This window comes from Saccostrea echinata, unplaced genomic scaffold, assembly GCF_033153115.1.
Source record: "Saccostrea echinata isolate AGI-Se365-2 ecotype Australia unplaced genomic scaffold, CSIRO_AGI_Sech_v1 ptg000002l, whole genome shotgun sequence".
Lineage (NCBI taxonomy): Eukaryota > Metazoa > Mollusca > Bivalvia > Ostreida > Ostreidae > Saccostrea > Saccostrea echinata.
The window spans coordinates 25,098,541-25,114,010 of NW_026889751.1; the positions used below are offsets into that span (position 1 = coordinate 25,098,541).

The 15,470-nt window shown below is 32.4% G+C and overlaps 1 protein-coding gene across 1 annotated transcript in view; it reads left to right on the top strand.

Moving 5' to 3' along the window:
• LOC133175534 (large ribosomal subunit protein eL36-like) overlaps positions 1 to 15,470 on the top strand; it is a 415,093-nt gene that overhangs the window by 59,412 nt on the left and 340,211 nt on the right. The gene's annotated exons all lie outside the window — the stretch shown is intronic.

Here is a 15,470-nt window from a genome sequence, read left to right on the forward strand (position 1 = left end):
TTCCAGATGAAGCGCAGGTCGAGAGGGGTGGGTGGGTAGTAGATCTTTGAAACTTTTATTTATTTATTTATTTATTTTTTTGGGAGAAATTTTGAAACTATCTTAGTATTCATATATTGTTTTGATAGAATTTCTGTTCATTTTGAATGAAAAGGGTTTTTTATGAAGATTTTTAGCTGGGGTTGCAGAAAGTAAATCTGCTTAAATTCAAAAATCTTGTTCATGTTACAAAATGTTGCAAGATTGCTTACTATAAAATTATTAAATAGACATAGTTTTTTTTATTGCAAAAGTTTCTTATCTGCTCCAGTGTGAAAGAAATTAGAAAAAATAAGTAAATATACTGCATAATATAAGTATATACAATAACCATTTTTTTAAATAATAGTATCGTACCACTAAAATCCGGGGGTTACACTTCATAAGCGCATTTCCTGTACGTGACCTCTGGACTTTTTCTTTTAAAGACTATCCTTATTTGCTTCTCATTACGTCAGAAGGCGCGATTAATATAAATAAGAAGAGGGAATGGAAGACGGATAGAGGGAAGGGCGGGAAAAGCGCTTAATTAAAAACAATGTTTTATTATAGTTTCTGCGAATCATGTATTCTGATAAAGTTTGCGACAGATATGTATATTGTAACCCAAGATACCCTGTATGAATATAATAACCGACCTGAATACATATTTCCCAGAGGACGCTTTATGGCAAGTTTAGTTGAAATTGACTAAGCGGTTCGGGGCTGAAAATGTAATAAGTTTACAGAAGACAACCAATATACGACAGACGAACGCCGGACACTTCTCAATTAGAAACATTCACAGAAGCCTTTGCAGTGGCAGAGCTAAAAAATATCACAGCATAAATAATTCCATATAAGGTCACGGAATTTCTTAGATGTGTATTTACATGTGCTTGTCACCATCTGAAGAGTATTTAATTGGTGTTTTAAGCTTTTTTTATCCTAATTAAATCTTTGTCCAATTATAATCACTGATTAGTTAATCAAGAGTACTGTTAATGAAATCCTTTGCAAGATCTTTATTATTTTGAATAAAATAGAAAAAAAAAAAAAGAAGCATGAAAAGTACAATAAAATATCCTCCGTTTCAATGCTTGCATAATATGTGTACCTTTTATAATGAGGTTGGAGGCTTTGACCCGTCATTAGAGGCATTGCAGTCACATTTCTAATACTAATAATATTCCCGTCATGTAACATCCAAACAAGGATTTTAATTTTAAAAATTAATTTCATGTTTGTCAATTAGTACCTAATATAATGTAATCAATATACATTTGTTAGTTAGGTAAAAAAGAAATAATTTTTCATGAACTGAAAATTCAATACAGAGAACTAGCTGTTTTTGATTTACAGGCTGTTACAAGGCTGTTATGAACACTTCTTAAAACAGGCAAATCAGCATACGTGCATGTATATACATTTTTTCTTGTAGGAATGATGTCAAAAGATGAAAGGTACAAGTAATGATATGTACTTGTACTTATAAGGAACATATAATTCGTTGAAATATATTACAAATCTTTTTTTGTTATTCAATTCATCCATCTTTAGAGTTAACCTTTTTTATGGTCTTAAGTTTTTTAAGCAAATGTCACAATTAATGTCTATCGTATTTCGTGATTGGTAAAAAGACTAAAAACCTCTGTGATCCATATTTCTTCTCTTTTTTACTTTTAATTTTAGAAAACATGTTTTTTGAGGTTTAAAATAGAACAAAAGGCCCAAGGGCCACAATGCTCACCTAAGTCACCTTAGTCATGCCGTCTTTCAGAGGATTATTTTTGAAAGATTTGTTTCCGCTGTATAATCCATGAAAATTTTGACCCCATCAAAGCCCCAAGAGGTCATGACTTAAACAAGCTAATTTCCACACTATCTGGGGATTCTGAATGTTAATATGACTAATGTGTTTTGGTATTCTGGAAAAGTAGTTTTTGAAAGAAAAAATCTTATACACATTGATTATGTATAATATGATTTTAGCCCACTCCTATCCATAATTTGAATAAACTTTAAAATTCACTCATGAGAATGTATACATACTAGTATTAATATGATTAGCGGTGCCCTGCTATTCTTGGATTTAAAAAAAATAATTCCTACATATTCAAATATAAAGTCCTGGATACCTATAATTTAAGTCCCACCCTAGCCCCTTGGGCCATGATTAAAACAAAGATGAGTCTTTATCTATTGGGATTCTGACTTAAGAAGACTCTAAGATTTTTTTCTCCTAATATGTCACATGTAAAACTTTGATCCTTTATTGTGGCTCCATCCTACTCCAAATGGCCATGATTTGAAATTTACAAATTTGAATCTGTACTACCTGAGGATGGTTGTATATTGATGTGACAAAATATCGTTTTGCTTTTCCTGAGAAGAAGAATTTTCAGCATTTTTCCCTTTTATATTCCCAGTAAAACTTTGATACCATATTGTGGCCAAGCCCTTCTCCCGCGGGCCATGATTTAAACAAACTTGAATATACACTGTGTCAAGAAGCTTTTGTATTAGCGTCATTTTGTGGCCCAGCGATTCTTGAAATAAAGATTTTTAATGACACCACTCTACTTCTTTTCATTTTAATTCTTGGTGATCTATTGAAAGAGGGCATAGCCCTTCATTTGAGTAAACTTTATTTGCCTACATCCTAAAATACTGTTTACCAAGTTTAGTTGCAACTGGCCCTGTGGCTTATTTATTTTCTCAATTTTTTTTATGTAAAGTCAGTTACATAATAGAATTGGAATCAAGCGTTCACGACTGCCTATATAAGTCCTCTCCACTGGCCTAGTGGTTCTGGAGAAGAGGTCGGAAATATACATGTACGAAGTTAATAGATACAGGGCAGAAAAACTCATTTGAACCTTTGGTTCAGGTGAGCTAAAAGGTACAGACACACAGACAGATGACAGATAAACCTTTATTATGAGCTATTAATAATAAACAATTGGCACAAAAAGTTTGAGAAATATTAAATTATGTTACTCATGGAAGAGTGTACCTCTACTCAATTTATTCGAAACACTGGTGAAATGTTAGAGTTTTGTGCTTGAAATTGACAAGTGTGCTTGAATGCGGTTTATTACAATTTAAATGAAACACGCAACTAGGTGAATTTATGATTCCTCTTTTTTTTTTCTCGGCCAAAGAGCTTCCTCTTTCAGAGCTCCTAATGGTGCACTTTCGAATGTAGAATTAAGAGCAAGCATCTCATAGTCCGCCTACATATGTATCGACAGAAATTGATAATAATGTGATCATTTTCTAAGAAAGAACATGAAGAGGAATTCTCATTGTCAGGAAATCGGTATAATTGTTTTATTCTAAATTTATGAATTATTGTTAATTTTTAGCCATAAGCACTTCCCATTTTTGTATAGAGTACCAAATACATTACGGTACAATCCTCTATACTTCCGGAATATGAATGAAATATGCAAGCTTCGAGGCGACGAGGAAGGAAGTCGGCAGTTCCTGTTGTAAACATGCGAATGTAATTTGTCTTAGTCAAATGTGCACATAAGGTGCCAATTAATGTTTCCACAAATGACCTTAGTTGCATTTGGTGGTGGAGCAGGAGGCGAAAGGGGGGTGGGAATAGGGGGTGGGGTAGAATTTTAATGAAACTATAGGAAGGAATTTAAATTCAATCGGGACTATATTTGCAATTCTTTGAAATTGATACAATTTTAATTGAACTCGAAATATGATGTATCCCATGTTTTTCAAACATCAAAACATTGTGAATACAGAACATACTCATGGGTATAACTTAGGAGTTTAAAAAAAATCTTTTTTTCTCTCCTTCTACACGTAATAATGTACAAAAAATGTACAGTATATTAAAGAAATTTACCAATTTCAAAATTAAATTGATATATACATTTGAAAAATGACAATACGTGTATTCAATAAACTATTATCACTAAAATGTACAATCTAAGGAAAATTCGGATATGAAACAGAAAAAACCCATATTTGTTTTTTACATCATCAAGAATGTTTATCATCTCGTTCATCAAAACGGATTGAAAGCTTGAGACAATCGTCACGACGTCGTCAAGTTAGTGTGGGATGTCATTTCTAAGCGTCCACTTCAATTGGGCGCAAGGATGCTAGAATTAGACAGTTCAAACTGAAGAGCAACGTCCTAGCATCTCTTGAGTAACCATGACTCATATTTACAACGCTCTCATTAAATCACGGATGATATAGCAACGAAACATAAAACTCCTAGCAGCTCAGAGACCGTGAACTGACCATGTGTTAGGATTTTTATGATTCATGGTATAATAAACAGACCACAATGACCACGAATTAATAATGACCTTTGATGCGGTCAGTTTCTAGCCATGATATGTTCATCGATAGGTCTAGCATGTGATTTAAGTAAATTATCTTATTAAGCCGAAGTCAGAGTGAGCCAGTTATTACCAATTTTTAAGTCATTGAACTATCAGAGAAGTTATGATTATTTTTCACCATACTATATAGATCTTTATTGCTTACCAAACTTACGTACAATATGCATGGTTTAAGTCGAACAATTTAAAACAATATATATACTTGTATTTTATCAATACTTTTTGTTGTACAGACTTATTTAATTTCGTTGTTGTTGATATTGTTAAATTGTAATCTACTATCGTTAATTAATTCGAATACCAAAACTAATGCATAAAACTTTGTGAATTTCAGAATAAATGTAACTTTGAAAAAGAAATGTAGACAACTCTTGGTAGCTTGAATAAAACACCTTGCACTTTATAAATACACATGTATGTTTTAAAGTTGTAATACTTTGTAACTAAGTCATCAAATATTACAGGAATTTTTATATTTCCGTTTCATCCTTAAAATTCTCGGAATAATTACATCAAATTTTAAGCGTTTTTCTATATGTAACCATATTTTATATCTTTGATATTACATATATACTTTTTGAACATTCGCATTTTTTAACGATTATGATCATTGATTGTAAATCTTTACGTGAAATCCCCCAGGGCGTTATGTCTAGCAAGAATAAAAAATCTTCTTAACAATGGATGAATCACAATAGGGACTAGATCAAAGTATGTCGAATATGTCAAAACAAGCTACACTGATCTAGATATTGCTGCAAGTGACATATTTAATATTATAATTAATTGATTTATGACATATCTGTATCACTTATTCCAAATGTCATTTACATCTCTCTCTCTCTCTCTCTCTCTTCTATTTGAGGTAGAAATCACGATTTCATGAGTAAGGGATATATATGTTTTAATTATTATTTTCAAAAAGTCAACAATCTTTAATTTTTGAGCCCCGATGTATGTATCTATGGCAGTGATTCACTATAGGGTAATGTCATTTACATATATGAGAGCATTACTAATATTCAAGTTTTTTTTAGGGTGGCGACTTTATAAACAAACTAATGCCCAAAAATGTCTGGAAAATAATTACATATATATAAAACACTTGGTTCAGAATTCGTCATCAGATGACTATTCGAGTATTGTTTCACTATATTTTTTTTACATTTTATAAAGTGCATTCAAAACATTTTTACTGGTTATGAAGTTATTCATTTCTGCGTTTATATTAATCATCTTAATTTCTAAAGCAAATGGATTGAGACTTAAAATATAAATGAAGAGAGTCTAAGTTTAATAGCCTACTAATTTTAATTCATTGTTGTATATAAACAAATTGTAAAGGTTTGTATTGTAGAATATGTGCACCGTCTGAACACTTTCCTATGAAAATACATGTTTTAATTCCATGTACAAATTTGCATGCCTTTGATACATATATCTAAATCCTAACTTTGTTATATTTCTATCAATTGAAAGAGATAGAGAGAGAGACTGTTTCATTGAATGAAATACCACTTTGTAATCTTCATTTTATCGATAAATAAAATCTCAACGTTTCAATTTTTACATAAGTTATATCTAAAAATTCCGTTCCTATGAAATCAACATTTTTTACGCTGAATCAGGGCGCCCGTGCTGAATGATCATTCATCTAAACTACCTGTTTCCCACTTCAAACACATGTCGCTATCTAATCTTCCCCCATTTTTTTTAAAACGCTTTCTACATACAATTTTCCTCGCAAGTGCCGATAAGATTGCTATTTTCTCTTGTTGGACCACTCTCGTCGACGTAAGCAAGCGGCAAGATGCCCCAGCACGACGAGATAAATTAAACATCAAATATTGCATGTGCATTGCTGATCATATTCTTATCGGTTCTTAGTCTGATGTATAGATATTGAAAAAAAAAGTTTCTGAAATTGATCTGAATTTCTTTACATCGTTTTCTTCCCTCGTTGTATCCGAATACTCGCAGAAATGTATTTTCACATTTTTTTGACATAACTTATTTTCAAAAAAGCTAAGTATTCTAAATGCAACAGTTGTTAAAATCTGGTTTTAAAGAAGGAAACAAGAAAATCATCTGTGCGAGTTTTCTAAGCACACATAGATTTCGGGAAAAACACAAACATTAATGCAAACGGGGGAGGATTAACGTACGACAAAGCTATATTAAGGATCTGAGGTGATTCTGAGAGCACTCAAAAAAAAAATAAAAAATCGAGATACATTTTAAAAACTTCAGAAAAAAACATGAAATAAGCTTACTAAATCAACCTTTCTATATACAATACTTCCCCTGTGATTCATGGGTAATTTGTTTGTAGAAAATTTCGACGAGAAAGTTGAAATTGAATGATATTTTCCCAAACTATTCTCGACGCTTTTTCTAATCTTTCATTCACATATCAGATATAACTCTGGCGTCTCTCCAAACTGAATATAGCATCACTTAATTTGAATGATTCATCATTCATCCTAGAACATCAAACATTTTTATCCTTAGCGGAAATATATCTATAAATTATAGGTTTTCCTAAATTTTCACATTTACGTTAAAATCAGTGGACAAATATACAATGTATGTTTCTTTGTCCTGGGTGTTTTTAAGTACATTATTTTCTGAAAGCTTTTGCAAATCTCCTCCTGTATCATATTTTTCTTGCATGCACGGGGGGGGTGGGTCTAAAACGGAAGTTGCATTTTCTCGAGTCTCGCAGCAAAAATGCTCTTCAATTTTATTCGTTTCAGTAGCAATAATAGTTCGAAATTTATGTGAAGAAAATATATTGACAAAAGCTACTGTGAAAAATCTGTGAAACTGCTAGTTTAAAATAGCTTACTGAATTCATATAAATTAAGCCCTTTTCAATACGATGTCGTTTAGACAACAATCGATTTGCATTTAGTTCATTTTGAATGCATTTGTAAATTTAATAATTAAGTAATGGGTGTGATAGCATTCAAAGAAAATTCAATCAGCAAACAAAAAAACGACATGCATAAAATCTTATTTATATAAAATGATGGTGGCTAGTCGAGCATTCCAGTATGAAATAAGAGAATAAATGTGGATGGGACGGAAATTAATAATAAGTGCTTAGTTTATATTTACTCAGAAAAAAATACATAAAGAACCACTCGTTGTGTGATGTACGGAGATGTCGTTTTCCTGGTACGAAACATAAAAGCTATACGTATTGAAAGTGCATCTTGCCAGTTCTAGTATTTGGGATATTAGCATATTAGATTTTTTTAAATGGCATACAGCTGTTAATTTATCTAACATACAGCTGTTAAAACAATTGTTAATATTCTGAAAAATTTAATTAATTACCAAAATGTCGCATTGCTAACAGAAAATGAAAAAAAGAGTTCAATTCTTAGGATGAGTCTTTTTTAAATTACAATTACTTAAAATTAAATATTTTTAATCCAGATTTACTACATCTAAATCTTTTTAATTATTAATATTTTTTCATGAAAAGGATATGGATTTTAATAAAGAAATAGTAGTATCATATTCCATAACAATCAGATCCTTCCAAAAAATTTTGTAATCTCTTGTTAGATCATGTATTAGGGTAAGCTCCGTGAAATCTTGCGAATGAAACCAAGTTCCGATTACAATTTCAATTCCGTTTTCCGATTCCTATTCAATTACATGACATGTTAATAAATGAAAGTTGTTTACATGAACATCTTCAACTTCATACATGTACTAGTATACATAAAAACTTCAGTGTTTTGACGTCATACACGACATCATAACGTTGAAAAAAAAAATTCCTATTTTTTTTTTCTAAGATGTAAAATTGTTTCCTTTCTTCTTTTGAATATAAAACATTAATTTTACAGACAACTGTTATGGGGGAGAGATATTCTGAAACACCCTGTACGTTGGAAAACCCATATTGGCATATGATTTAGAAAACACGAATAAACTTATTATCACAAAAAAGAATGCGAACCACGAAAATTATTCACGCGAATATACATGATCCTGTCGCCCGCGTGGCTCAGTGGTTAGAGCGTCTGCTCTAGAGTCGCCGAGTAAGGAGTTGATCCTTACGTCGCGGATTCGAATCCACTGCGGGACGTGGAGACCGGTCCTTCGGGTGAGACCGTATAAACCGAGGTCCCGTGTCGCAGTATTGGTGTTGGCACGATCCCACGCTGGTCATTGGCCCTGAGTGCCGAGAATAGGTCAACACCGGCAAATGATGGCGTCTCCATATGAGTAAAAAATTCTCGAGAGGGACGTTAAACAACAAACAAACAAAATGATTCCCATTCTCTTTACAGTTAAGAAAAAAATATATCATGTGGACAAAAAGGGTATTTTTTGCAATATGTGTGATCCATCATAATTTTGCTATACAGATAATATTTTTTAAAACCTGACAGTTTTGAAAAGCGCTGAATCTCAAGTATCTTTAACAAAGTATTCCCTCTTTGTTTTCCCTATGAACGTGTCGTAAAAACTTGCTTTTTCATGAATCAGAATTTGGTTAAAATTACTCACGTCATTCGAATGTTAGATAAAAAAAAATTTGTACTTTCGCCACTACGTCATCAAGATCTTTATTATATGTATACTTAGTATTATAAAGTTATTTTATGACAAATCCAGATTATTCATCACTTATTAGAGATAAGCTGCGAAATTATATAACGACAAAATTTGTAATGTTCCTTTATCAAACCCTTCACAGCGTGAGGATGCTGAAGCCAGAGCAGGAGAATGGAAAATAAAACTAATACATCAATGTATGTTAAGTTTTGCGTAAGACGGATGAAAAAAATGAACTGGCAAAAAGTTGAATTACCAGTTTTTAAAATGAGAGAGAGAGAGAGACAAACTTGTATTGTCGGCTTCATTAGTCGAGTATGTGTAAGTTCCTCTGCATCATGACGAGTCAATCGTTTCAAAACAAGTGATGCGGTCACCGCGGTAAACCACAAAGATCGCTTGATTAATTTCATGCTTTGGTTATATTCTATTTCATGTTTTACTTTACCCACCGCCTCTAGCGAGTCGTTTCCACGGGTATATGATTCAGTCGGGCGGGGTGCGTTTGATCTGGTGATGGTGGTCTTAGCATTGGTAAGGTGCGTTTGATTTTAAGAAGATGGTCTCATCGAATTTGTTGTTGATTACTATTATGTACCTTTAAGGTTAAATGTTTTCGTCAGAGGGGGGATGGTGAAACAAATGGTGCATTTTTTTCTTGAAATGCGCAAGATCTTATTTATTGCACAATCATTTTTATATTGCGAAATATATCATTTAAGTAGAAATACCAATCTAATGTAATTCCTGCATAATTAAAATTTTGAAATATGGCCTCTTTTTCAGACTTGACGATTTATACAGAGAATCAATCAAGTTAAGGCATTAGGTACAAGGACGATAAAAAATTGTTTTTACTTTGTAGTCTTCATTTTTGGGGGACGGGTGCTCTGTTTTGTTCGCCTCCCAATTTACCCCCCCCCTTTCCATATCTCCTAAACATTTCCTCAATATGATTTATATTCTCTTTTGATATTTTCTCAAAGGTGTGCATGGGATCATATTACATAAACAGGGAACATTCCAAATATAGACTTTATAACATGTAATTTGATTCGTCATATGGAATAGAAAACTAAATGCGGAAGGTATTTTTTACGTCCTTGTCTATCAGATTTCCATAGTTTCTTTACTTCCCTTATACTTTATTTCCGTATCAAATATAACAAGGTCAGCGTATTCTTCCTGTAATGTACTCGTAACCTACTTCAATGCACTGTCGCTAAAAGAAGTGGACTTCACTTATAGTAAGCCATTTGTATGTTACATGTAGGTGGTTGCAAGTTCGATTCCAGTCGTGATATTGATTCTGAAAAAGAAAATTTAGGAAGGGAATGTTTCTTTGCCAAACGCTCAGCATTACCGATAGAAAGTGAGAGTCATAGGTCTTTCAAGTGAAACCTTAATTACCATGGTCCTGTGTCGCTGAAGGCATTGGCATGATGCAGAACATCGTAAAATTCGTTGTTTCACATGCAGTATAGTCTAAATTAACTCTCTCTCTCTATATATATATTTTCAAAGTCAGACTGTAAGGTATATCATCATCACTGTTCTGTGTTTTCTCATTGCTTTATTAACCCTTCATACATTTATTACACGAAATATATTGCTATATTGCCTCAGCCTTTAACCTGTTAGGTGAAGCGTGTCACTTACAATTTTTTCCAGCTTTTGTGCTAGGTGTTAATCACAGTAGAGAATCGTAGTTCCTCCCTGAGTTCACCGAAAGTGGGAGAGTGAGGCAGCCGGAAAATATTTAAGAACCCCCCTTAAAAAAAAGCTTTGGGGCTGGTTCCTCTCTTAGTGGGGGATAACTGGTCTTTAAATGAAAATGTCAATACTAAATTAAAGTTAAACAGCAATTAAACTTAATATGGACATTTTCATTTAAAGGCCAGTTGTCCCCCAATTTCTTATGAGAGCCCCCACCCCCACCCCTCCGTGTTATTAGTTACCTGCATGCACTTGACCAGTGACAAGCAAGCACCATGCATGTTCTACAGTAACTGTAGATCTATACAATATGATTTCAGTATGACTCAAAGATTATAGATTCATTGTAAACCTATTGTACATATTGGTTAATATATTTTCTCTAGGACAGGAAGTGTAAAGACAGGGGTATGTTTGTGATGGGTTCGGAGGGGTAATTTTTAAAACCGTATTGCACAAGTTCGAATTCAATGTTCCCTGCTCGAGCCCTATAACGATTTCATATATACACATGTATGTTTATTTTTTGTACCTATCTTTCTTCATAAAAATCACTAAATTACCCAGAAGATAAAAAGTTGATCGAAATTAGACCTGCTTACTTGCTTTATTTTTATGAATCAGTAGAGTATATATTCTTCATCAAGATTACTCTACCTCCCAAGTAGTGAATATCGTTGCTTGGCCAACATTTGGCCAAAAATCATGAGTAAGCGAATTTTATTCGTACAAATTACATCACATGATCAGTTTTTACCTTAAACCAGTAATAACAATTAGGAAAAACTGGTATTTTCCAGTACCTCTTGCGTCATGGTTTGTTTACAAACTTTTGTCCTATACCGATGACAAATTTTCTGCAGACGCGCGACCTTCACCTTTTATATCTACGTGCAGGTATGTGTTTACCTGTGTCAAAATTACAGGTAAGAATTATTATTACACCTGTGAACCTTTAAACCGACCTCCATTACGAAATGGAAGATTTTATAGCAAAGCTATATACTTACATTTATAAACATACAATAACATTGAAAAACATATGTAATGAAATTATTTTTAGAGTAGATGTTATCGCTATCCAAAGCAATTAATACATATTAAGAAAATGGCAGATATTCTTTTCCCTTTTTCCTACATTGTTGCAATATCGGAACATAATTCAACCCGAGCTCAAAAAAGCTGATAAAACAGGAGGAGCGGATCCAACCAACTTCGTATGCCAACGATAAAAACTAGTTTTAACCAGTTCTTTCTTAACCAGTACTATATTCCATAAATTTATTATGTAATCTTGGTGAGCTATTTTTTTGGGCCATCATTTGCAATACTTTAAGACAATTATGCATTAATTACAAGCGAAGTACCTGAAACTTTGAACAGGTTTTTACATTAGGAAAATGCACATTAAAGTCATGAAATTTCGCACATTAAAAGCACATACAAATGCTCCAAAGGGTATAGTTTCAATGCGTTTATTTAAAAACGTCTTAGCTAAAATATAGGTATTCTTTTGACATTTAAGGGGCATGCATACAATGTTTATATCCCAATGAACCAAGGGGCATACGATGTGATTCATATGCATGCATATTCATATGAATGGTGGTCTTCTCTGTTTTATCCAATACTCATCTGATTAATTCTTCACATTCAATTTGGAGTTCTTAACAAGCATCTGTCCCCCCCCCCACCTTTGTGACCAAAAATATACATAAGATTAATAAATAAATTTTTGGTGTGAGAATAACATTGATTATACCTAAAATATTGCTAAAATCACTGAAAAGCTGTTTAAAAAAACTCGTTAAACCTGAGAGCTTTCGGGGGCTCCCCCTGGGCCCCCACACTGACCCCCCCCCCCCCTTTCAAGAATCCTGGATCCGGTCCGCCACTGTATAGTACATGTACCCTTGCCTGTATTCGACATTGTTGTGCAGGAACACTATAGATAAGACAAGTTGTTCGTTTTGCTGCCCATTTCTAGTGTTCTCTTATTCAACATTAGTAATTAATAAACAATTTTTCAGAAAGGCCTCTAAAGTATGTCTTTTTATGATATTTTCCATTATTATTTCATTATTAAACTTCATGTTAAATACTAAAATCTTATTGGTTTAGATACATTGAACAATTTGTTATATATATCATTTAACGTTTCTATTATAATCACGGTTTAGAGCATAATTTGTTAAAATCATATTATTTTGGACATCCAAGGTATCAGATTATGGAAGATTAAAACTTAAATAGCAGTAAAACTATTTTTAGCATGCTGATTCTTATTTTAAACTTGGCTAAGTCATCAATTTGATTGTTTTCTGTTGTTATTAAAGACGAAAAAAAAATATCAAGATTAAAAGACCACATTACATGTGGATTACAAACGAATTAGTTCCACTCTATTGGCATTTGAATAGAATCTAAAAAATAATTATTAAAATCTAGAAGCACAAAAATTAAAACATACAACAAACATTATATTCCAGTGGTACACTAAAAAGTTATTCGTTTCTTATTATTATATAATTTGGAACACGAGAATTATAATAACCTGAATCCTCCATTAGAAGACAGGCATAGTGCTACAACACTCACCTACATTTACAAGTACACTTGTCCCATTGTCAGTTGTACTGACAATTGAGTCTAAGACACACTCATAAATAAATTATGATAACAAAGTACAAAAATGCTTGCAATTTGGAAAATATGAAGTCTTGTTTTTTTAAATTCACAAAGCCTTTACTCGTCTCTTTCTCCTGAAGCTTGAATTCAATCAGGTCATGTTGCTTTCTTGGTGTAAATTTTAAATTTACCAGGTGGCAGTTAAAACAAAATTTTCAAGTTGTCATTTTGTGCCGGTAAATTCAAATTTACAACATGACAGTGCGATTTTTTTTAGACAAATTAAAATTTCACTACAAGTAAGGTGCATATATAAAAAATGGACAAATTATGGTCTTCTGTTTCAAAGTAGCTGGAAAGATGGATTTGATTTTTTTTTAAATATATACTTTAATAATTTTATGTATAATGATAACTCCTTATTTTGGCCCAAACTAGCTAATCGGTCATAATGAACATACTTGATTCATAATACAGGATTTTGCTTTTATGATATAAAAATTTTGTTTATTTTTCTTACAATTTATATCTTGTTTTGTTAAGAGTACCAATATTACCGTAAAAATACCGTGTTTGCGTAAACATTAGTTTTCATTGGTTTCTTTGAGTTATTTCCTTCTAGTGTATTAAGATTCGTTTATTTCAATTTTCAGCCTAAAGGACCTACGGACAACAAAATGTTTTTTTCACGGATTGAGACCAAAACATTATTGCAAAATGTCACCAACACCTCTGAATTCCGGTTTTTTTAGACTAAGGAGTGAACTGCGAAACCAACAGGATTGTCTTTACATTCAAATAACGTTTGTTTGACACTGGTATTTACATGTATATGATATTTTAATAAAGATCTTTAATAATTATGAATCGCCAAACACGATTAGCACCATCTTTGCTTGCCAAGGGTTTCTTGTGAGGAAAGTAGCGGATCAGAAACTCTTGGCTAGCAAAGATGGATTATAGCACCAGTTCATGTTCATCGAAGAGAGAGAGAGGGGGAGAGAGAGAGAGAATTTTTTAGCGGATCGGAAACCCTTGGCGAGCGAAGATGGATTAGCACCAGTTCATGTTCATCGAAAAGAGAGAGGGGGGGGAGAGAGAGAATTTTGTAGCGGATTGGAAACCCTTGGCGAGCGAAGATGGATTAGCACCAGTTCATGTTCATCGAAGAGAGAGAGAGAGAGAATTTTGTAGCGGATCAGAAACCCTTGGCTAGCGAAGATGGATTAGCACCAGTTCATGTTCATCGGAGAGAGAATTTTGAAATCTTTTCTTTTCTTGATTTTTTAAAAACTTTTTTTTTTATTTTTTATTTTCATTTATGTGTTGGTTTTATGTGCGTGTGTGAGCGGGAGGGGGATTTAACTTTTGTCTTTCTTTAATTTTCTTTATTTTGTTTTTGTTTTTATTTCGTTATTTTTTATTTGTTTGCTTTATTTTTGGTATTTTTTTTTAACTTTCTGAAATTGAAGTTAATAATGATAAAAAAAAAAACAACAACAATTCTTACTGTAAAAAAAAAAAAAAAGTTCTGGTGTTTTCCTTTAGGCATTTAGTAAGTCTCTCATTGGTTTCTTTTAAATTTGCCTTCATTAAGAAATAATCAAGGAACATCAGCCTCAAAGACCTAGAAAACATACAAAATATTTATATGAAAAAAATATGAAATTGTGTTTGTGTAAACATTAATTCTCATTGGTTTCTTTGAAACTGCTCAAGTTGTTTGTTTCCTTCTTCATGTAAAAGGAATATACGTATATAAAGCGATGTTTGTGAATTTTTTTTAGCGTAAAAGAAATAGAAAACAGACAAATAAAATGTTTGTCCACTGATTGAAAACAAAACATAATTGCAAATGTCACCAACAAAACTTCACAACAGTTGAGACTCGTGGTCGGAGAGCAGGGGGTGAAATGCTAAATCAACGGGATTTCTGCACATTCAAAGAACGTTTTTATGACACTGGTAACATGGTATTTTATTATTTATTATTTATGTTTTATATTTTATTATTTATCATTTATGATTTATATCTTGTTGTATTGCTGGATGATATGAACTTGCTGATCTGAAAAAAAAATTGTTTCACTATATTCAGGATACTTTTAATTTTTTTCTTTTCTTTTTTTCTTTTTTTTTTTTTGGTGATTG